The 25,780-nt window shown below is 38.1% G+C and overlaps 1 protein-coding gene across 2 annotated transcripts in view; it reads right to left on the bottom strand.

Moving 5' to 3' along the window:
- Window positions 1-25,552, bottom strand: part of LOC140121703 (cAMP-dependent protein kinase inhibitor beta-like) — a 77,937-nt gene extending 52,385 nt beyond the window's left edge. The window contains exons 1-2 of one of the 2 annotated variants that reach the window (XM_072141670.1): window positions 25,294-25,552; window positions 6,862-7,053 (exon numbers count right to left, since the gene is read on the bottom strand). The gene's annotated coding sequence lies outside the window, so the exon portion shown is untranslated. The remainder of the gene's footprint in view (window positions 1-6,861; window positions 7,054-25,293) is intronic. The other variant, XM_072141669.1, reaches the window with a different exon arrangement.
- Between the last annotated feature and the right edge of the window lie 228 nt (window positions 25,553-25,780).

Genomic DNA, 25,780 nt, shown 5'->3' on the forward strand with positions numbered 1-25,780 from the left:
GTCTTATTTTTAAGGTATACTCAATACGTCTGGCAACATCCCCATGAGTATGCTTGCTGGGGCTATTGGAAGACGATATGACTATTACGACTGACATTATAGGTATATCTCACATTCTTTATCAGGCCCAGAAGCTAATAGCAGCCAAGTGGATACAGCCAATCCCTCCCACTATCAAAGAGCTGAAAGAACCTCTTAATGATATAATAAGGTTAGAAAAAGGAGTATATAAAAAAAAGAAAAGCCATGAGACTGTATGGGGTCCCTGGATTGCTACACCAGGTCTCCCCTCTAGGTTTCTAATATCTCCATCTGTCCTCTTGGGATAATCATATTGCATTGTATAAAATACGACTGAAGAGATCAGTAAATATTCCTGTGTGTGAGTGCTGTATGTCTATGGGAAGAATAGAAGGATAAAAAGGAATTCCATGGTATATGTCTCTAGATATCCAATTCTTAAGAAAGACTAATCATTACATTGACATATCGTGAAAAAGTCTTCTGTATTGTTGTACCGAGAAATGGGAGGGATATAGGGGAGGGAGGGTATAGAAAGGGAATGTGTTGTCAAGTTTTATTCTCATTGTTGTACACGGAAAATGTCTTGGCGTAACTAATAAAAATGATCTGAATTAAAAAAAAAAAAAGATTATCCAACCAAATACAACTCATATTCCAGCCTGAACATATGTTTTTGTAATGAAAGTAGATTTTGGGAATGTTCTAATTTTTTGTTAATTGATGACCTATCCTAATATTAGTAATTCATGTTTATGTTTGGTAAGCGTCAGACTCTTATCCCCACAGCCAATCAGCTGAATAAAAGGCCCATGGCTCTTAGGCTACTGAGGTAGCTTCTATGAAATGATCTGGTTATCTTGCAGTTACCTCCCATGAGGTGCATTTCCTGAGACAGAGTAATTTACAGCGGAGTGCCTCATTTACAATGAGTCAGGTGGAGCATTCAGTATCCTACAGCCAGCTACAACCATTACTGAGTGGGGCAAAAGTCAGACCCCCACCGATCTAAACTTTAAACCTGTCTTTGGTATAAAAGTAATGACTACAAGTACAAGTTCTATAGGTCTTCTCAGTGATGTTAAGCCACGCAACTGTAGACGCCAGCCACTGTATAGAAAGAGATTGGATGTAACGGGCAGCGCCAAAGCTCACCAGAGCGCAGAGAGAAGTTAGCATAAACGGTTTCTTATTTTACAGCCCCTCCAGTCATACATGAACATTTTTTTTATTCCCAAACTCCTTTAGAATACTTCTTATATTTTGTAAGCAATAATATTTGGCTGAGGCACAATATGGAAGCAGTGCTAAGAATCCATAACATACCTTTGTACTGGGTAATGTCAACAAGGAGGTTATTTAGAACTGCTGTCAGAAAGACTGTCTGCTTTTATACATCTGACTTGTAAATTCCATATATCTACTAACATTCTCATAGTAAAATTTCAGGATGTTTCGGCAGTGTGGATCCTTTTATTGTAGATTTCCCGTACACACTATAAATTACGGATTGTACGTATATAACACAGATGTAGTTTCTGTAAGCAAATGACTTTGCCAACCTTTCCCAGGTAAGGGACCTATATGTCCAGCTACACAATAAAACACACTTTCCCAGCTGCAAATACCAAAATGAAGTGCTATGGAAAAAGCCTTGTGTGAACAGGAAGACAAAAACAATATGTTGAATAAGAAACTGAGCTGCACATTATTCAGTCTATGTGTTTATCTGTACGTCTCTAAATGAGACATGATATAATAATTATTAAGACAGCGAGCATACTTACTTTTGTTTTTTCTGTAAGTGCTACAATTCTTTCTCAACATATCCAAAGTCCATGAAAGTCCACTTCAAGAGCAACAATCAGTTAGAAAATGCTTAGTAAACTAGAAGAGTAAAATTGAACAAGACATGGCTAGAAAATTGAACAAGACAAGAGGTGTGAAAAGCGAGTGTGGTCTAAGTGCCGAGCAATGTTCCTAGAATTGCTGGTGTAAAACTTTTTGGCATAAAATTAAGCCAGCTAAGTAAATGCATCTAAGACTGACATGCTTTCCACACAGGGGGCCTGTAAGTAGCATTTATAGTACTTGATGTAGCCAGAATAGGCGACCCAAGTAATCATATGGGACGGCAGAGTGCTTTTATCTGTGCTCATTGATGTAAATGGTGCCACTGGCATCACCTCACTATCCTGTGTAGTTTCATACAATGCCGGAAGAGGTAAACGTGTGGGATGGGGGACTTGTTATTTTATTAAGGGCCACAAAATGCATAATTTATGCATCATTTTCTGTATGTAGTCAGCACACTTTGCCTTCTCAAATATCAGAAAACTCCAGAAAAGGTTTTTCTGATAAAGAATTATATTAACCCGTCGAGGATGCAGACATTTTGTGGCTTAATGGACACATGTCAGCTAAATAAAACGAACGAGCTAAACACACACATGAAAGCATATCCCTAGCCCTCTTCCAGTTATGTTACTGTGAAAAGTCTATCTTTATTGGAACATACCCTAAAGCTCTGCCACACTGTGGCACGTAGCGGTCCGATCGACGGACCTATCTTCCAGCCATCTGGCGTATTCATGAGGGTGTGCTCCAGGCACTCCCCTCTCTTCTACTTCTCTCCTGGACCACAGATGGCAGCGGTGACTGACTGGCTTGATGCTGCAATCACTGCCTCCTCAGAGTGGCTGAGACCGCCCTCTCATAAATACGCCGGGCCACTGAAAAATAGGTCTGTCGATCGGTACGGTACCTGCCACCGCGTGGCAGAGTTTAATGGTATGTAAAGATAGGCAGTAACATAACTGGAAGAGGGTTAGGGAAATGCTTTCATTAGTATGTGCAGCTCATTCGTTTTAATTAGCTGACAGGTGTCCTTTAAGTCTTCGCCCCATTTTTTTTTAAAAATCTGCCATGTGTCGCTTTCTATGGTTATAACTTTTGAACTATAGCTTAGCAAAGTGATTTTGAGATTTTTTTTTTTGTGTGACTTGCTGTACTTCATGTTAGTGGAAAATTTTGGTTCATATGTTTTGCATTTATAAAAAAAAGCAAACATTTGGGTGGTAAAACTAACTAACATTTCCCATTTATATTTTCATTTTTAAAATTTCTTGATATTAATTACAACATTACACGGCATACAATCCGAACATCTGTTTTCCATATTTTCAAGGAGATTTCAGAATTGACTTTTTGGAGATTATTTTTGTTTTTAACCCCTTAACGCCGAAGCCACTTTTCACCTTCCTGACACGGCCCATTTTTTCAAATCTGCCCTGTGTCACTATAAGTGGTTATAACTCCGGAAAGCTTTAACATATCCAAGTGATTTTAAAATTGTTTTCTCATGACACTTTGTACTTCATGTTAGTTGAAAAATTTTGGTGGTATGTTTTGCATTTATTTATGAGAAAATCAGATATTTGGTGAAAATTTGGATAAATTCTTGATTTTCGAACTTCAAAATGTTCTACTTTTTGCATACATAGTCATAACCGCAACAATACTTAATAACTAACATTCACCGAATGTCTACTTTATGTGGACATGGATTTTTATGCATACTCTTATTTTTGTAGGATGTTATGGGGCTTTGAACGTTAGGTGCGATTTTTCACATTTTCATAAAAAACACAAAATCCTGCTATTGAGGGACCTGCTCAGGTTTCAAATCACTTTGAGAGGCCTAAATAAAAGTAAAACCCCATAAATTGCCCCATTATAGAAACTACACCCCTCAACGTACGTAATACAACTTTTATGAAGTTTGTTAAACCTTTAAATGTTTTACAGGGGTTAAAACAAAATCGGATGCAATTTTGAAAGTAAAATTTTTTTGGCTAAATGAATGGGTTTTTCAAAAAATATACAAATTTTCAGTGGATAAAATACCAAAATGCTCTACAAAATTTGATACCCAATCTCTCCCGCGTATAAAAATACCCCATATGTGGTGGTAACCTGCTGTATGGGCACACGCAAGGGCATCGTCACATTTTATTGTCTATACAATCTTTATTTTTTTGGCAATTTGGACATATAAGGGCTTATTTTTAGTGACATGAGATGCACTTTACAAATACTTCATTTTAGTGGGTCATTAGCTTATTGATGAGATTTTATTAACTCTTAAATGTATGGGTGAAAAGAAAATTGTCAATTTTGGTTTACTTTCTTTTCGTATTTTTGGGGGGCCATACACTAGAAATACTATATTACCTTTATTCTACAGATCACTACGATTACGGTGATACCTCATTTATTTTTACAATTTTACTGGATGAAAACTAATATAAAGGAAATCTCATTTGTTTTTGCATCGCCATCTTTTTGGAGACATAACTTTAATATTTTTTGGTTGACAGAGCTAGTTTAGGGCTTATTTTTTACATGTTGAGTTGTTCTTTTCAGTAGTACCATTTTGGCGCACATAACTTTTTTGATCACTTTTTAGAACATTTTTGTGTAGAGATTTTATGAAAAATGTACAGTTTTGGCGTGTTTTTCGGGTTTTGTTTTTACGGCGTTCACCGAGCGGGTCCAATAATGTTTCTGAGTTATTGTACAGATTGTTATGTACGCAGCGATATTAAATATGTGGGGGGTTTTGGCGATTTTGTGTTTTTTTTCACTTTATTGCATGTGTATAGGGAATATTTGTGTTTAGGGGACTTTAACTTTATTTAATTAATTCTTTTTACTAAAAAATGTTTTTATTTAATGTTTTAAACTTTTTAAATTTACTTTTACAGGTTAGCTTGAACAAGCGTTCCACTGATCGCTTGTTCAAGCTCTTCTTCACATTACACAGTGTAATACAGAAGTATTACACTGTGTAATGTAACACACTGAGCATGCTGCAAATGCTCAGTGTGTTACAGCCGGGTCCTGTCAGAAGGCAGGACCTGGCTCCCGGAGGAGGATTGCGCAGCCCCGGGCACTGGCAGTCCCGGGGCTGCAATCGGAGCAGCGGACCCCTCTCCCCCTCCCCCCGTGTTAGGGGTTAACACCCGCGATCGGAGAAATCTCCGATCGTGGGTGTTAGAGGAAGGTGTCGGCTATAATATATAGCCGTCACCCGCAGCTCCGTTCAGGAGCCGGGGCCAGAAGTTTGACGTAATAGTACTGCATTTTGCGGGAACGCACTTCTCGCGATGCAGTACTATTACGTCAAATGTCGGGAAGGGGTTAATAAGCTTTGAAATATATAAAATAATAGAAACCCCTTTGAATCGCCCCATTTACAAATCTGAACTCCTAAAAATATTAAAAACAGCTTTTAGGAAGATTGTTTACCCTTTGATATCTAAAACAAGTGGAGGCAAAATTTAGAATGTTCTAATTTTATTGGTAATGCGCTCGTTTAGCCCTAAAATGTATACATTCACAAACAATAAAAAGAGAAAACCCATCTTTAAATGTGTTATTTAATTTGTCCCAGTGGAGACACCCCACATGTGGACATTACTTGTTGTATAGGTGCGCAAAGAGAGACAGAAGGGAAGGAGGGTTATGCAGCAGGCAGTTTTGTTCTATAGGATTAAGCAGTTTTTAGTTCGCCCAGTGAAGCCATTTTGTGAGCTATAAAATATTTGTTGTTCTTTTAATGACAGGTTTATTTTTTGTGGGATGAGCTGCATTTTTCAATGATAGTATTTTGGCATCAACTACGACTTATTGATGAAAATGTATTCACTTTTTTTTGTTTTGGAGAAGTTTTGTAATTGATTTCTACATTTTTTTGTTTACCATATACCCTAAGTTATAGGTTATCTTTATTCTATGGGTCAATACAATTATGGTGATAACAGATTTTTAGAGTTTTTCTTAGGTTTTACTAATTTTGTAGAATAAAACCTATTGAAGAGAAAAATCTCTTTATCCAATCTCACATTTTCCAAGTGGCATAACACTTTAATTTTTTGGTCTCTAAAGTTGTTTGAGAGTTTGCTTTTTGTGGGACGCTTTCTCATCAATTTTTATTACATTTTATGAGGGACCAGATAGGTAAAAATCATAATTTTTACTCCGTTCATCATGCAGGTTCCATAATGATTTTGTTTTCTTGTACCGGTCATTACAAATATAACCAAATATGTGGTGTTTGTATGGTGATTTTCATTTTTTTATATTATATGTCACTTTTATATCTGTTAGAATTGCTACAATTTAAATAAATAGTAATAGGTTATAGTGTGAATGTAAAATGTATTATATGGTTCTTAATACTACTGGTTTGGTTTCACATTACAATATTTGCCACACATTGTAAAAACATTCCAACTTGCCCGTACAACATAAGGCACAGACGTATCCCACTGTATCCCACGTTTTAAAATGTTTTAATAATTGAACATTTGCTCTGCTATTATCTCTTTAAGTTTTCTTAGAGTTCCTTATTTAGAATTTCATACAAATAGAGAGGGATCATTTTATGTTTTACATTTATATTTTACCATCACTAGAAATTCTCGTCAAACATTTCTAGCCCATTTAGAAATATTTCTAACCCATATGTTAAGAAAAAAAGATTTCATTTTATACTTTAAGCAAACCAATTAAAAAATGTCAATTTAAAATAGTAATAAAACCTAAAAAGTAATAAAGTCTTTAAATGAGTCTTTAAAGTCTTCTATTTTAATTTTATAAATAAAGAGTTCCCCACAGCTTCACTCGGGTAATCTTGGCAAAAAAACAAGCAATTAGTAAAATCTTATTACTGGCCAGGTTGGGAATTGCAAAAAATGGGGTAGCACGCAAAGTCCATCCTATATGGAATGGATTGAGAGGATAAAAAAAGTAAAAGCTTGGGAAAGGATTACCTACCTGACAAGACCTGGACCTGGAAAAAGACCTGGTTGGTAGGGGGGCAAAGGTTTCAGGAATTATGTGGAGTATGGAGTTCCCCTTTTTCCTTTCTTTCCCCCCTTTTTTTTTTTGCTGTTTCTTCTTCACCTTTCCTCTCTCCCGGAAGGGTACGGTTTGGTAGGGGTGGGGGTCGGGGTTTGGGATGATATGCTGTTGGGGAATGTAAATACTCTGTTATTGTGTCAAAAGATGTTTTCTATTTTTTTGTGGTAATGATACAATACATTCAAATGACAGGAAGTATTATAAGAAAATAAAAAGTTTTTAAAAAAAAGGTCTTCTATTTAGCTTCATAAATACACATAATTGGAATATGCTGACTATGAAAGAGAAATGTTTGACGAGAATTTCTAGTGATGGTAAAATATGAATGTAAAACATAAAATGATCCCTCTCTATTTGTATGAAATTCTAAATAAGGAACTCTAATAAACTCAAAGAATTAATAGTAGGGCAAATGTTCAACATGTGTATTCATAAAGTGCTTAAAGTGAGCAATGCTACGCAGCAGTTAGAGAAAGTAATATGAATAAAGGCACTGGACCACAAATCTTTGTTGGTGGAGGAACTGAAAATGATCAATTTTTGGTTAATTTTGTTGCTTTTTTTGTCAAATCTTTAAACAATTGCCAGAGGGAAATTGGTTAAATAAATGACAAATTCATTTTTTATCTTATAAAGTATGATTATAAGAGCATCGTAATTTAATTTTTATTAAAATTTTGTAACTGTTATATCCATTAACCCCTTAATGACCTGTAGAGTAATAGTAAGTCAAAATACCATTAATAGAGTATGGAGAGGGCTCACAGGCTGAGCTCTCTCTATACACCTGGCTGTTTTCTGCATATTATGTGGGTTCCACCATTTTGGTTGGGATCATAGCAAATTCACCATATACTGTTGTAGGATAGTAGTGTAATATTGTAAAAGGCCCTATCTAATCTGATAATCCTAAACTGCCACATCCCAAAAAGTTATTCCCGGTGGGGAAATCTATTAAATCACAATAAAACCTATAAAAATTTGGTATCCCTGCGATCGTACCAAACCAAAGCATAAAGCTAAGGTATAATTTGGAGGGCATAGTAAAAATAGTAAAAACAGAGCACATAAGAAAATGACGCAAATGTGTTTTTTTGCCAATTTCACCGTGTTTGGATTTTTTTCCACTTCCTGGTAATAAATACCTTCACCAGGAAGTACAATTTGTTATGCAGAAACAAGCTCTCATACACCTCTGTACATGGAAAAAAAAAGGCCAAGTAGTTAAGGGGTGAATGGCACCCCTTAAGGCATCTGATTTTTATTCTATCTCAGCCTTTTTTTCTAGAGAGTTATTGTATTATTTTCTTTTGCAGCTATTGCTTGGCATTGAGAGCTGATGTATATAGTAGCTGTATTTTCAAGTACGCAAGGTTGAGTCAGTCAGCATAACAACCAGTTGACTCACCATCAACCTACTATTTTTTTAATTATAACCTTATACAAGATTTATGAAATGATAGGTCTCACACATTTACAGTGGCCCACAAAAACAGTGCAAATTGCACTATGTGCAGTTTGCCTGTGGAGTGTGCAGGGTCCGCCCGATTCATAAAACTTTTTTTTCTGCCAGACGCTGCATAATAAATGTTGCGCACAGTCTAACTGAGCAGCGGAACGCCCATTTCAGTGCAGAATATTTTGTCATGTTGGGTATAGTGCACAAATGTGTGGCAGACACTTCATAAATACATATGCGAGCAGAGAATGTGCAAAGTCAGACAAAAAAACTAGGGGTTTAATAAATGTTGGCCATTGTCTTCTGTTTTAGCAACATCATTATCTTTGTCAAAAAACTAGCCCAGAATAGATAATTCTTTATCCAAAATATGCTCAGTTGCATTATGTAATTTATTTAATGTGTTAGATAAACGAGTACATGAGAGCTTTGTGGCCATTGTTATTTTTTTAGGCCATCCAACAGTGTAATTTTATATTAACTTGTAAGAGACCTTTTTATTTCCCAGCGGGCAGTTTTACCACTCCGCAGATTATTTCCTAAATGACTGTGAAGGTCATCAGCACCTACGAAGGCAATGTGGTGTAACATCAACTCTATCAATAATAACATCAATATTTTCAAGGAAAAACTTGCTGCCTTAGTCACATCTGAGCTTGATTATACAATTTCAGCCAAGAACAACAAAAGATCATTACACCTGATACAAATTCACACCCATAAACCTAGTGGATCAAAGCTTATATTTTAGCAGATTTGTCCCTGATTGAATAGGAATTAAAGTATTTAAAAAAAAGAATTCAGCTTTCAGAGCAAACAATTGAACCACTTCTAATATAACATTTAATGCTGATATATATTAGAACTTCAGTTTACTGCAGTCACTGTAGAAAAAAAGTGACGAGTGGTGAACAGCCATACCTAATATAATCTGATTAATAGCTGTAGTAGCAGGGGACAATAACTAGCTGGGATGTTGGAAGAATTCAGTATTAAAGCATAAAAGTTATAATGATTTTGCCAAATTGTTATATGTGATTCCCCCTTTAAAACAGACAGAATGATGCCCATATTGTGCTGCTAACCAAAAAATCTTTCTCACCGGAGGAGAAGCGGGCAGAGGCTAGCATATGGCTGTAACTGCCCTGAAGTTGAGTCCAATTCAATCTGCCCACAGATCCCATTGTGTTCTCTATCAAAGTAATTTAGCATTAAATTAATTTAGTTCCCCACTAATAAATCTACTGAACAATACAGTGCACATACAGGATGTATATAGTGACTGACCTGGCAGCTTCTATAAAATGTAGGAGCATGAAACATGTAATAGGTGGAAGAAATCATAAGTAATCCAGTTACATGAAGTGTATAGTCTGTGCTGTGTGAGCACTAAGGGTTAATAGTTTATCTGCACAGTTCTGATGCAGAGTACAAAGTGGGGGAAGGGTTGCAGAATGAGGTGAAGAGAAAGACAGAGTAAGTTCTGTAGAATCACAGACTGGGATGGAGGAACTGATAGGGAACAGGGGAGATCTTGTAGCTCACTATTCTGTGTAAGAGACGTCTCTATCCACAGTCCTGAACACATCCAGCTCGGTTACATACACAGAGAAAGCTCTGTCACATGACCTCCTCCTCTGTGATCGGGGAGAAGCAGTCCCACCCCTCCCAGGAGTCTGTAGATTTGTTTATCTGTCAGATTCACAGGGCTTGCCAGCACAGGCAGAGGAAGGAGCTACTTTAGCACTGAGATAATCTGAGGGGTATAGCAAAGAAACTGCTGGATATAGGTTCTTATGACAACCCAACATTTTAAAATCCAATTGTCACAGAAACCGAAAAAATTTTGGCTGGAGCTACTATTATAAAATATACAGTTCCGACTTGCATACAAATTCAACTTAAGAACAAACCAACGGAACCTATCTTGTACGTAACCCGGGGACTGCCTGTATATGTTTTATTACATGTACATGGTAACACATGCTGTATAATTATTACAGCTAAAATGGACACCCCGATAAATTTACAGTAAGGAATCATTTTAAGGCCTTTATTAGGGTTGTCCTGAAGTATGATACATTTAGAACACTCATATAAACTACTTCCTATAAACCTATACTAATTGGAGTTTATTGGTCAATGAGTATGTGTGCATCTGTTAAGATGATGATGTAGATGACATCATCAGGGATACCAGCTGCTAGATTCTTGGTCTCTTCTACCCATGGGCATTCACAGACATTACCTAGGGAAACGTTTGTTTACCACTCTAATGCGGCAATGTTTTTACCTTATGAGAGCTACTAAAATTTGGCTTTCATCTTAAATATTACATATAGCATCATTTGGCAAAGTGCTGCAGTATATATTGGCTCTCCACAGCCTAGGCGAAGTAAAATAAGTAAAATCTAACAAGTGCTGAATTGAAGAAGTCTCTGGCCAGCACTGCTGGGGAAGTGTATCATAGTATAAAGATGGCATCTTGCTTCTAGCTGTATTCCGGTGTCTGAAGTAGTAAGCAGGGAACACAGTGTATCTACTTCCAATGTTCTAAATATGCCAATATTGTACAGAGACATCATCCAGCACTTGTGGGAGAAGATTGGGGGTAACTACGGCAACAGCAGGAAAGTGTTCAAAGGGAAAGTTTCCTCCGTTCTTAACCTGATTCTCCATTTGATTATAAACTCTTCAGCCTGGAGAACAAGGCACATATCCTAAAGAGACCATCAACTTTCCTTATGAATTACAGTCCCCACCAAAAGGTCAGAGTACTTACTCTCAACCAAATCCTTGCACCCATCCAGAAAAAAAAACACCTTGTGAATACAACTAGGATCTCTTGAAGCATCTGGCGGCTTGGAATATAACTCCGTTAGAATTTATTTTAAAACGCCCCTGCAAAGTCTGCAGCTCCACGAAGATCTGCAGGAGAGGAGCCATATGTCAGTGTCAGGCTTGATCCCTACAGAGAATGCAGAGGTGGTTTATTACCGTCCCTGCCATCCCCATCACTGTGTACACAGCTTTCACAGCTTCCAGTCACAAAAGATACCGACTAGTTCAGGTTATCATACAATAAAGAGCATTATGGCACTCTGGAGAAATGGCTTCCATTCATTTTCATGACTCATCAGCGTCAGACAGATTCTTATTCTTTATACTATATTAACCCCTAGGGGACCCGTCACTACTGTATTTTTGGTTTTACTCTCTTGTTTCCTCACAACATCACATATATAAAGGCTTGATATGTAATTTGTTATGTCAATTTTTAGTGGCACCATATAATATTCCATTCCAAATCAGGTGAAATTGACAACAAAAACCACATTTGCAATATTTTCTTGGAGGCTTTGTTTTTACTGCTTTCACTGTTCTGTCCAAAAGACACCTCCCCTTTATTCTTTGCAAACAAATAGTGTGGTGGAATCCATACAGGAGTGCAGCTAAAAATACCAAAAAAAGAAAGAGAGGAAAAAAGAACCAAGACTACGAACAACCAAAATATAGGAATGAACTTTATTTAATATAGAAACAATACATTATATCTAAAATGAGTACATCTCAGAAAGAGCAAATGCACGCCAGTTAATGGGTCCAAAATGAAAAGTTAGCTTAGCATCTGACTTGATTAAAAAAGTATATACAGTAAATGCTGTAGCACATCCCAGGTAAAATTGCAAAATGGCTTTATTTACACTCACCGGCCACTTTATTAGGTACACCTGTCCAACTGCTCGTTAACACTTAATTTCTAATCAGCCAATCACATGGCGGCAACTCAGTGCAATTAGGCATGTAGACATGGTCAAGACAATCTCCTGCAGTTCAAACCGAGCATAAGTATGGGGAAGAAAGGTAATTTGAGTGCCTTTGAACGTGGCATGGTTGTTGGTGCCAGAAGGGCTGGTCTGAGTATTTCAGAAACTGCTGATCTACTGGGATTTTCACGCACAGCCATCTCTAGGGTTTACAGAGAATTCTCCGAAAAAGAAAAAACATCCAGTGAGCGGCAGTTCTGTGGGCGGAAATGCCATGTTGATGCCAGTGGTCAGAGGAGAATGGGCAGACTGGTTCGAGCTGATAGAAAGGCAACAGTGACTCAAATCGCCTCCCGTTACAACCAAGGTAGGCAGAAGAGCATCTCTGAACGCACAGTACGTCGAACTTTGAGGCAGATGGGCTACAGCAGCAGAAGACCACACCGGGTGCCACTCCTTTCAGCTAAGAACAGGAAACTGAGGCTACAATTTGCACAAGCTCATCGAAATTGGACAGTAGAAGTTTGGAAAAACGTTGCCTGGTCTGATGAGTCTCGATTTCTGCTGCGACATTCGGATGGTAGGGTCAGAATTTGGCGTCAACAACATGAAAGCATGGATCCATCCTGCCTTGTATCAACGGTTCAGGCTGGTGGTGGTGGTGTCATGATGTGGGGAATATTTTCTTGGCACTCTTTGGGCGCCTTGGTACTAATTGAGCATCGTTGCAATGCCACAGCCTACCTGAGTATTGTTGCTGACCATATCCATTCCTTTATGACCACAATGTACCCAACATCTGATGGCTACTTTCAGCAAGATAATGCGCCATGTCATAAAGCTGGAATCATCTCAGACTGGTTTCTTGAACATGACAATGAGTTCACTGTACTCAAATGGCCTCCACAGTCACCAGATATCAATCCAATAGAGCATCTTTGGGATGTGGTGGAACGGGAGATTCGCATCATGGATGTGCAGCCGACAAATCTGCGGCAACTGTGTGATGCCATCATGTCAATATGGACCAAAATCTCTGAGGAATGCTTCCAGCACCTTGATGAATCTATGCCACGAAGAATTGAGGCAGTTCTGAAGGCAAAAGGGGGCCCAACCCGTTACTAGCATGGTGTACCTAATAAAGTGGCCGGTGAGTGTATATATCCATTTTAAATTTCATAGTATAAATCACAGCATGATGGGCAGGACAAAAAAGCCTACAAGTCACATCATAGTTACAAGGTAAGTATCCAAGTGTTTAACAAAGGCTGTATATACAAACAGGAAACTCAATTATGTCCTCTACATACAAATCAATAGATATAAGATAAATCATTTTTAGAATTCATACCTCAGGGAGATCTACAATTGAGACTAAAAATCCATGAAGCCTCCCTTTGGAGGAGGAGCTTTCTCTAATCGCCTCCATGAGAAGGTCGATACACTTTCTCTTTGCCAAAGAAACGCAACATAGAATGATCTCCTCTGTGCTCCTCGATAAAATGCTTTGCCCCCCCCCAAATGCATTTTTATTACTAGTAATGTGTTCTACTATCCTAGTTTTGAATTTGCAGAGAGTGAATCCAACAAAGTACACTAAATTCCATATACTACATGATGTGTATCACAATTAATGAAAGTCCATGAAAGTGCACTGTCCATAAATGAAAAACTAGAATAGCGGAATCTACATCATCGCGTTTAGAATCACCATATTTTGTACTGCCACTGTACAGGTAATATGATAGATAGATGGATAGACAGATATATATAAAAAAATTTTGGATAGATAGAGATAGACATAGAAATAGATTGATACACATAGATATATAGATAGCTATAAAATATTTTTGTTAACCCATTCTACCCATTCTAGCTACTATCCTAGGCAAAAGCTAGTCCTGAATATAACCGTATTCCAAATGAAAAGTACAGGCAGTCCTCTACTTAAGGACACCCGACTTACAGACAACTCCTAATTAAAGACGGACCCCTCTGCCCACTGTGACCTCTGGTGAAGCTGTCTGGATGCTTTACTATAGTCCCAGACTGCAATGATCAGCTGTAAGGTGTCTGTAATGAAGTTTTATTTATAATCTCTGGTCCAATTAAAGCAAACAATTTTGAAACTCCAATTGTCACTGGGGCAAAAAAAAAATGTTGCCTGTATATTTTATGGTTCACATCAATTTCACCCAAACTGTCTCCATGATGGCTTTGGAATGTCAGTTTGCATGTAAGTTTGTGTTGTGCTTTGATTGATGGTTCTGAGATGAATGTGACAGTAATTAATGAGGGAGAGGTAGAATAAGCCAGTGACCTTCAGAAGAACACACCACTAAAGTCTGAGAACATATTATGACAGTCAAAATGCAAATAAGTGAAATGTATTATACCATTATAGTGAGAGTTATGCATTTTTAGAAAAAAGAAAAAGATTCAGCTCGCCACTCCGATTGCATCCACCTGATGTGCACGGATAAGTTCCAATAGCATGCAAAAATCCAGCACGATTCTCCATGGATTTTGAACCCCTTACTGACATGTGACACACTATTACGTCACATGCCAGCTGCGGGGGTATGGAGAGGGCTCACGGGCTGTGCCCTCTCCGTACAGGGTGGGCGTTTAGCCATGGCTGAAACATGTCTATCGATTTGATTTATTATGTTGTACTGAAAGGAATCATTTCCTTATATGTGAAGAATTGTTTAAGTAAATGAAATAAAGGATGAAACGGTTTTCAAAAATCCACAGAGAATCATGCTGAATTGTTACATGCTATTCGTCAAATTTTTAACCCAGAACCGTGAATGCGAACAGTGTCAATGTGCATAGGAAACATGAACATATTCTTGAATGCACATTAAAGGGCGTACATTTTATTCCTGACCTTTATGGGTATTAATCTGTTATTTGTTATTAAAGTAACATGTAATATTGGCATGTTGGTGCATTTCACTAAAGAGGAAAGTGACTGGAATAAACTAGGGGAGGGGAGGTGAATAATATGTAAAATAAGAATATGGTAACCAGATACCCATCATCTGTTTCATACCACCGAATAGCAGAATAACATTGCTAAAACACATTTAGGTTTAGAAAGTTATACGCTTTAAATGGAATATACCATAAAAATAAAGCATGCATAAGCCAGGAACAACTACATCTGGGTACCATGGCTATGGTAATCTTCTTAAATTTGTTATCCATGGCCTCCTTCCTTCTAAAATTATGCTAATTTTAAAAGCAGGGAGCAGGAAGTTATAGTGCCTGGATCTATGAGTAATCTATGGTTTATAATACTTGATTTTAAAAAGTAGATTTCCTTTATGCAGACTATAATATCTATTGAATTACATATATTTCTTACTTTATTATACTCAAATGACATATAAGTTTCTAAAAATCTACACTACCAACATACTGTGCAATAGTTATTTCAGCCCACTTGAAGTATGAATAGACTGCAAATTATGGAAATTTTCTGGATTGATTCTTAGAAAGAAAATAACAAATTGTAAAGTAAATCTTCTGGAATAGAGCACAATACACTATAAATATCTTAACATATCTGTAGTACCTTTGACATATCAGCGTTATTGGTACATAATTCTATGGTTACATATATTCTGGTTATAAACCATTATATAGTATAGTTTGTACACCTTCATTGGATTGTATGTCAAGTTAAAAGGCTATTCCAGCTTCCTAATTCTCCTTGAAATGCCATTCAGAGTGGATTGCTGAATTAGACTGAACTGTTCTTAGGCCCCTAAAATCTTCCCCTGTCCATTCAATAGGGCATCAGAATCAGACACTTGACTATGTTATCCCAATAACTGAGTTTATCCCAATAACTGAGGCACTTGGGATAAGCTGATTACTGGGAGTTTAGAGTTTCTGACCCCCAATGATCTGATATCAATGGCCATCCCTATGAATACATTATCAATATCCCAAGCTGTAATACACATTGAAACTGCCTTTTAAAAAATGAGACATACCCATCAGAAACTGCAATCTATGAAATCCAGCTGGCATATATTTCAGCTAGTTTTCTGGCATACATTAAAATTCTGTCACAGAGGTGGTGCTGAGCTGGAGCAGACAGTCCTCCAATGTGAGAGTAGACATTAGAGAGAAAATGTCAACTATGTCACAATCAGTGAAGCAAAGTCTATTAAAAGATTCAAATGGGGAGATTTAACATAGACTAAAGATTTGTGCGTGGCTTATGATAAAACCAGTGCTGCTGGATAAATCAGGAGGCTCTGTCCTCTTGATCTATTCTTTGAGGCGGATGCTCTGGCAAACAATGGCTTAGAATGCCCCACATCAGCCCACTTTGATGCTGGTCACACCCTCTTTACATCCCTCCACGCCCACTTGGTGTGAAACTGGCACAAAGGCGAAAATAAAGGCAGGGCTTGAACACCAAAAATTTTGCATACAAGCGCTGATAATTTTATCCCATTGGGTGCGAGTTGGCAGAGGTGTGGAAAGGTCATCTTTGATACCACTTTCATTTACCCTACCCCTTTACCCAACCCTTGTTGGTGGTCTAGAAGAGTAGATTTACTTCAATAAGGCCCCTTTCTGACAACCATATATGGCGGCCATATGGAAGTCGTACGTATATTGTGCAACTAGCATACATCCGCCATAGGTGTGCATTTTGCATGGGACAGTACAGTGTCACCATACCGTGCCGTCACAGGAAAAACGTGTTCTATCTTTCGCCGTATGTGCGGCCTGGTCTTGGCAAAGGTGTAGCATACATTTGTGTGAATGTGGTGAATACATCGGGTAATGGATAAATAAACAGTTTTTAAAAGACACAGTATAAAATGTCAGCAGGTACTAAATATGGAAGAGTCATTTTAATAGATCCAAGCTATAACATTACAAACTATAATAGTATAATAAACATCAAACCCCTCAGAGAGAAGTTAGCTATGATAGTAGGTATCTAAAAACGATCAGCATAAAGCAAACCTATCGCTATGAAATATGTTATAAAGCAGGAGTGGCTGAGCAGAGATATAGTTTTGTAGCAAGATGAAGTATAACTTGAAGTGTATCCATTCATACATTTGCTCTATCTGTCCTTTTGCATAAATCCTTTTAGTCTTTCATAGATGACTTTTTTCCAACATTGGAAAAGACAAATAGATATGACAGGTTATACTTGTAATTTATCCCAAGACCTGTATCCTATATTTACTAATCGTATCCTCCTTATGCTCTATAACACGTATAATGTAGGTTACAATGTAAGTTAGGAGCACTACATAATTATTGCCTATCCTTTCTGTATCTTGTTTTCTATGCTATACCTCATATAGAATGCCATTGTGAACACAGTAAATGTATAGATATATTTCACATTGATTTCATTTTTACAGCATGTCTCTAAAGACTTAATTATAAAGATCTCATGACAAGGCACTCAGGGACCAACCAACACATACTTAACATGTGGCCATGGAGTTTTATAGAGGCTGAACCTGTTCCTAGAGATAACAATGGCATATTTTTTCATATTTAAATGCCAATATTAACAAAAGCTAAATATGAGATAAATGTGATGAAGAAGATGGAAAGTAAAAAGGAGGTTTATCAAAGCTCAGATTTGGAAGACTATGTTCAAACTTGCATCTGTGTGGATTAATGGACGTCAACGGTGTCCGAAAGATGCCCTTGGCTAGTAGGGTCAACAACATAGCCTAAGTCAACACCCAAATAAACTGGAATTCTCAGTTCATCCCTGTTATTTTAAACATTTTTTTTATTTACATGGATGCATAAAGTGCATAAGTTAAGAAACTAAAATTAGTTAGAGTAAAAGAGCTGAGAAAATTCTGTACACATTGTAATATCCAGAACTTTAAATTCTTGTCACTTTCTAGCATCTAGAACCTCTACAATCATTTTCCCACTTATATTATCCACAATATGTGACCCAATTACTAGAATGCCCCCTGTATAACATCTATCCTTCCATAAGCACCCACTTACAGTGCCCCATCACTGTAAAATGACTTCTCTCTCTTCTTGTAAAATTAAGAAAACAAACCCCATAAAACTGAAGGGGGAGACCACAAAATCCAGGACTGTACTGCTAATTTACTGATGAATAATGTGGAGTTATCTTTTATTGTATTATATATTTTAGTCAAACATAAAAACTCTATATTTAATCACTAACATACTAAGGAGGGGCCCCATTACAAATTTCATAATGGGCTCCATCCTGGTGTGCCTCACAAGCCTTCCAAAAAATAGGGAATAACAGCAGGTGTCACAACGTTTTCTTATAGAAGTTACAATAACGTTAGAATGCAATTGTAATTAAAGTCAAAGTGTAACTCCAAGCAAACGTCAACCAAATTGCCAAACCAAAAATATTACCCATGCACAAATACCCATGAATGCATTTACAGTAGGCAACACTCTCATTGTACAAACAGCAGTCATATATTTATGAAAATTAAAGTACTGTATTTACTTGAGTATAAGCCAACCTGAGTATAAGCCGAGGTACCTAATTTTAATACAAAAAACCTATTGCCTCGAGTATGAGCCTAGGGTGGGAAATGCATTGGTATATAACCAGTGTCTGCCCCCTTGTATATAGCCAGTAGTCCCCTGCCCCCAGTATATAGCCAGCAGCCCCCTGGTATATATCCAGCCCCCTGCCCCTAGTTTATATCCAGCAGCCCCCTGCCCAGCCTAAAAAAAACCCCAAAAGACTCTGTACTCATCTTTCTGATGCCCCCCGCAGGTCCTCTTCTGTCTTCAGCTCTGGCTCTGTCTTCGGCTCCCCACGCAGTTCTGTCGCATATACCATGTTGTCAGCCACTTGCTGACATCATAGTATGTGCCGATGGTGGCGCACACACTATAATGTTGTCAAATGGCTGACATCTTGGTGTGTGTGACGCAGTACACGGGACCCAAAGATGGAGCCAGGTCTGAAGACAGGAGAGGACTGGGGGGTGTTAGAGTTGGATTTTTTTTTCATAGACGTACAAGCCGAATTTATTAGTGTGCTAAAAAACTCAGCTTACACTCAAATATATATGGTTCATGTAAAACAACAAATAAAAACCTTTATTATAAAGTAATGGTGGTTGTATATCTCTTGTTACAGCAAAAAGGCTGCAACCAAAATGTCTATACCAATGCAATTTTGACCACTTCGCCCTCCAGTAAATGATTTGCAGGCCTGTGACACATTTACTCGTTATGCCTCTAAATAAACGCTTAATTTTGCTTGCCATTTAAAGGCCAAGAGTGTGACTGTATCTGACTAATACTTGAGCTGTCATATTGATTTAAAGAAATCTTTATAATGTAGTGGCTTTTACAGAGCAAGTAGCGCTGCAGGCAGTAGGCAGAGGTATTCTCAAAGTGACAGTTCTCCAGACAGGAAACATTGTATATTGTAGTAAGGGCTAAATTTCAGTAATTTAGCAGCATCCAGGGAGTTTCACCAGAGGTCACAGCTGGCAAAGACATCTGTTTGTAACTAGAGTTCTTCTGTAAATCGGGTGTCTTTAATTCATAAACTGTCTGTACTGTGATCCTAGGTGTGGAGACATTTTTAAATGTCTTAATATCAGCATGGGAAAGATCTGTAGCATATTTGGCTCATTTTTTTTTTTGCTTTGTTCTAAATCTAAATAAGGAAGATTCTCAACGTATAGGGGCACATTTACTTACCCGGTCCTGCGCGATCCCCAATCCAGAATGTCCGCCGGAATGCACATCTGCTGCGATTCAAGAAGATCGTGACCCCGATTTCCTGCTTGTGTCGCTTCCCTGAACAGGTCTGCCGGAGTTCACCATCTTCCTCCCGATGTATGTAAGTACATTGGTTGTGCTGCATGGAGAGGGCTCACAGACTGAGCCCTATCCAAAGCCGGTAAGTCTTTGCTGCATATTGCAGCAAAGACTTACCGGTAACAACCGCGATCACGGGTGCTATCACAGCGATGGCTGCCGGCAAAGCTGCCGGCAGCCTCAAAAAGGTCATCGGGGAGCGTCGATCCATCTCCATGGTAGCCTCGGGTCTTCCGAAGACCCGAGGCTATTTCATTTTAACCACTTCATTACAATGTGCTGATAGCACATTGTAATGAGTGAGGAGGAAAATCCCCATATACTGCCATACTGTAGTATGGCAGTATATGATAGGATCGATCAGACAACCTAGGGTTAAAGTACCCTAGGGAGTCTGAAAAATAGTAAAAATAAAAATAAAAAAAAGTTTAAAAAAAAAATTATAATAAAAAAACCTAAAAATTCAAATCACCCCCCTTTCCCTAGAACAGACATAGATATAAATAAACAGTAAAAATCATAAACACATTAGGTATCGACGCGTCCGAAAATGCCCAATCTATCAAAATATATTAACGGTTTTTCAATGCGTTTAACCCCCGTAATGGAAAATAGCGCCCAAAGTCGAAAATCGCACTTTTTTGCCATTTTGAAAAATATAAAAAAATCTATAAAAAGTGATCAAAAGGTCGTACAGTCTTAAAAATGATATCATTGTAAATATTATCAAATTTCACAAAAAATTACACCACCCACAGCTCCGTACACCAAAGTATAAAAAAGTTATTAGCGCCAGAAGTTGCAAAATCAAAAAAAAAATTTTTGTACAGGTTTTAATTTTTGTAAATGTATGAAAACATTATAAAACCTATACAAATTTGTTATCCCCGTAATCGTATCAACCCAAAGAACAAAGTAGACCTGTCATTTGGGGCGCTCAGTGAAAAACGCAATATCCAAGCCCACAAGAAAATGGCGCAAATTAGTTTTTTCACCATTTTCACAGCATTTGGAATTTTTTTCCCGCTTCCGAGTACATGGCATGGAATATTTAATACCATCACTATGAAGTGAAATTTGTTACGCAAAAAACAAGCTGTCACGCAGCTCTTTACGTGTAAAAATAAAAAAAGTTATAGATTTTTGAAGGTGGGGAGTGAAAAATGGACATGAAAAAACAGGAAAGGGCCCGGTCCCTAACCGGTTAAATCCCGAGCTTAGTCAGAATTCATCAGATCGTCTGACCGCCCACCCCCTGATTTTCGTCGCATGAAAGCCGGTGCGGATGCGCCAAAATCCCATCGCTTGCAAAACAATCCCCGCGCGATCCCCGAAAAGTCGGGAAACCCGATGAAAATGCGGCTGCGGGACCCTTAGTAAATAAGCCCTATTGTTTCAACAGAAGGCAGCTACGTATCCTACTGAATGCTTATACAGTGGGTTACATCATTATGACGGTAGAAGGAACAGTGATCATCAGCATCAGGCAGTGATTTGTTGCTGCCAATATTTAGGCTGTCCCCAAATTAGGTAGCTGTCCCTGTATGGACAGGTACATCACTGAGCACACGAGCGCCGGCTTATGATAGACCCGTTGACGCTCAGGCACAGCCGGATACATCAAGAGGCTTAAAGGGGTATTCTCGTCTGGGCACTCACATTCAGTTTCATTAATCTGTCATATATAAACATTTCTTCAATTAGATGTTATTAAAAAAAATGTTCCTGTGTGAAGATAATTTCTCATAAATGTAGTCATGTTGTCCCTTAGAAACGAGATAGCTTCCTCGGATACGGCCACCTCTGCTGAAGTGATTGCACAAAGAAACAAATTGTTTTTGTATATGAAATGTCCGGGAGTTACTGTATGTCCTACAGCCGTCCTGTGGTAACGATTGCTGAATCCTGGTGGTCCGGCAGGACTCTATAGCGCAAGTCTGGCCACCGCTGCCAGAGTGTGACGTGGTCGTATCCGAGGAAGCTATCTGGTTTCTAACGGACAACATGACTACATTTATGAGAAATTATCTTCACACAGGAACATTTTTTTTATTAACATCCAATTGAAGAAATGTTTACATAAGGCAAATGAATTTAATTAAATGTAAATGCCCAGATGGGAATACCCCTTTAAGTCCTACCTGGCATAAAAATAAGTGCAGTCACCGACTTCTCATTTTTAAGAAGACGATGGCTGCAGAGAGTGCGCTGGCGTGGGGACAGGAGCAGGGGCGTAACTACAGTGGTAGCAGCCATAGCAACCGCCATGGGGCCCACAGGGATCCCCCTGGGATCTGACCTGGCATACTAAAGAGTGGAGGATGTGCATCATTATATCCATATTATGCTACAATTTGTACATCATAATATGTATATAACATATATGTGATGAATATATGCTGCATCTGTGATGTGTATATGTTGTATGTGTATACGGTGTATGGCATCTGCATATACTGTATGTGTGTATATATGCTGTGTGTTTGTAAATGTCACTGTATGTGTGTATATGCTTTATATGAGCATATGTGCATAAGTGTACAAATGTGTCATTGTAACTCGCATGTGTGAGTATACAAATATGTATCATTTTTAAGTGGGAAGGGGGGCCCCATGCCGAAGCCTGCTATGGGGCCCTGCCACTCCTAGTTACGCAACTGGACAGGAGTGCCCCACACCAGCCCACTCCCCCACCGGCCGTGCCCCCTTCACGTCCCCCCAGGTCCCCTGGAGTGGAGGTTGCGGAAAGAGGAAAATAATATGGTTGTATTTCCAATTATTTCAGGGCGTAGAAGTCCTGATAAATAAGCCCCGTAGTCTCCATTTAGAGGAGGCCGGGGATGGATGCCATATAGTCATATGCTATTATTGCCACTGCTGAATATATACCTTTTTTCACCACGGACATCAGGACAAAAAAAAAGCATAATCTACTACGCTATCTAGACTTTCAGTGTGTACATCCTACTTTTTTGGAATGCACAATAAACTTGTTCACAAAAGAAAATTTTAACATACCATGGGTACCATGATAACATTTTTAAGTACAGTCATCTTAATACAGGATATAAGTTAGGCCTCATACGTATGACCATGTGCTCCTTGCATACCGCAAGCAGGGAACTGTAAGAGGAACTGCTGGAGAGGACCTGCTCTATAACTTGTGGTGCAGGAAGTTGTCTCAGTCACGGTGTGGTGAATGCACCAAATGACTGAGCCCAATAGAAAGTAGGTCCTTATTGTGAGTAAATCCTTACTATGTGTTGTGTTCCATAGCTGGTTATAACATTATTCAGAATTCAGAGCTAAAATATTCCAGCAGCTAACTCTGTCTGCTTTTACACTGTATTGTAGAAAGTGCAATGGATGTAAATGAATTTGTCCACTCTGTAATAGCATTTTTATCTGAAAGATACTAGCATGAATCTGATGTAAGTACTTTTGTGTAAAAACTACTAAAGTGCTTAAGGAATGATACCTTTATTGGCTAACCAGAAAAATTATATTTGGTGCAAGCTTTCAGGGCACACAGGCCCCTTCTTCAGGCATGGATACTAATGAAGCACTGAGAGAAAAACACAATATTTGAGGGATGTTACAACAAAATAATTAGTACATATGGTGAGACTCAATTAAGATAAGCTGGGGCATGTTACACAGAGAAGGGTGATGGGCAGGGGGTGGGGGCTAGGATGGCAGGGGTCTGGAGTTAGTGCCCTGAAAGCTTGCACCAAATATAATTTTTCTGGTTAGCCAATAAAGGTATCATTCCTTAAGCACTTTTGTAGTTTTTACACAAAATTATTTACATCAGATTTTGTATTTTTCCTGGCTAACACGGTACGTCAACAATTTTCTCAACATACTACTACAGATACTAGCATGGTCTGTTACATGGATATTACCTGTTATCTACACAAATCAACATTCTTTTTACTTTCACCTATATCTGCAAAACACAAAGAGGTTGTCTCATCTCTATTTAGAATGAAACTGACAACTAACTACTGGAGGATCATCTTCTGTATTAGATACCACATTCTACACTCCAGTATCACATTCACCAAATGATATATGACAGACTTTAACTATTAGATACTTGGGGGAAACCCCTACCTCCTCAAATCAAACTTGAGCAGCCATACTTGGTTTTATTAGAAGTTATGGTTATATTAGACAATGGTCCTCTGGCCATTCCCTCTAACATAGGACTATAAAAACTAGTCATTTTAAAATCTAAAGAAACCATGACAAGAAGAAGTTGAAATGTCATAGTTTACAGATAAAAACTATGTAAAAATTATACAGGAGTGGGAATTTTAGATATGTCCATTACATAGATACAGAAGTTAAAAAAGCAGCATTCTTTTATTTAAAAAAATCCTCATATATTACAATGTTCATAATGTCTATAGTCCTGTTATTAGAAAATGAATACATGCTATGAAATGGTTAAGACTGTTTCACTATCCTATACATTAATATGAAGGAGGTTTGTGTATTAGAACGGAGACCTGTTTACGCAGACACAGCAGCTTAGTAGTTATGCTGATCCACCGCTGTATCCAGGTAATTCATTCAGATAATTACATTTAATTAGACCCCAGACAACTATTATTCCATTGCAGCTTGTAATAGACATACACTATAACAATTTTTATTGTGCAAGATGGATACCTAAAATTTTTAAATATAGATCAAATTTTATTTCACATGGTTTTAAATTTTCATTTAATAAGCCGTAATAGACTTTACATCATACAAAGTCTGGGGCTTATGCATTGCCTCTACCGCAACATATTGTAGAGACAGAGTTCCTTCTAAGAATTGCTGACTCTCAGCATGCAGTTTGTAAAGCAGAATACAGAGAATCACACAGTGATCATCAGACATGATCAGACATGATATAACACATCATACATGGCTGGAGCCTATGCAATCTAAAGCCCTCTATTAACTGAATCACATATGGTTATTGAGCAAAGATGAAGGAGCCAGGGCATCCATCACCACTAAATGAATGAAAAATATCTCCCTCCTTCCCCTTGTTCTTAGATTCCATCTGTTCACTCTATTTCCAGTTTATCAGTCAACAAAGTCAAAAATCTCTGACTTCTTCAATCAGATAAAATAAATTAATTGAATATAACATTGCTATTCACAGACCATAGCTTTGTCTGATACCCTTACTTCACTACATTGCTATGTATCTATTTGTCTGTAGCCCCTCACCCCTCATAACCTATTGTAGCATTTGCAGCCAGCACTCACCAGTGAGATGATCAGTATGAGCACTGTGGGGCTGTCAGTGCCCCTCTTGTCAAAGATTCAGGATCCACTGCTCACCCTTTATAATCCAGAGCTCTGCAGGGAACTGTGGAGGTCATGCTAGCAGCATGATGATGTGCAAACCCTGCAGCAGCCACACACAATGCACTGCCCAGGCACTGCTGCTGCTGCAGCACTTGTTCTTCCCAGTAACCCAGCACACCTTTACTTCAAGTCAACTGTCTTTATTATGTGTCTTGCATCCTCAGATTCCCCTCCCCTGGCTGGATCTTAGCTCTGCCTAATTCCATCAAGATCATTGCACTGCCATCAAGTGGACACTGAAATAACACATTACTACAGATGCCTGCAAGTAGGAAAATCGCTGCTGCTGCTCCTTATTGTCTAACATCAATGTATGGCATGACTTAGCATATTTTAAACTCTTTTATGTTCCATCAGTAGAAGTTATAATACAAAAACTTGGATA

Source organism: Engystomops pustulosus, chromosome 3 (assembly GCF_040894005.1).
Source record: "Engystomops pustulosus chromosome 3, aEngPut4.maternal, whole genome shotgun sequence".
In the NCBI taxonomy this organism is placed as follows: domain Eukaryota; kingdom Metazoa; phylum Chordata; class Amphibia; order Anura; family Leptodactylidae; genus Engystomops; species Engystomops pustulosus.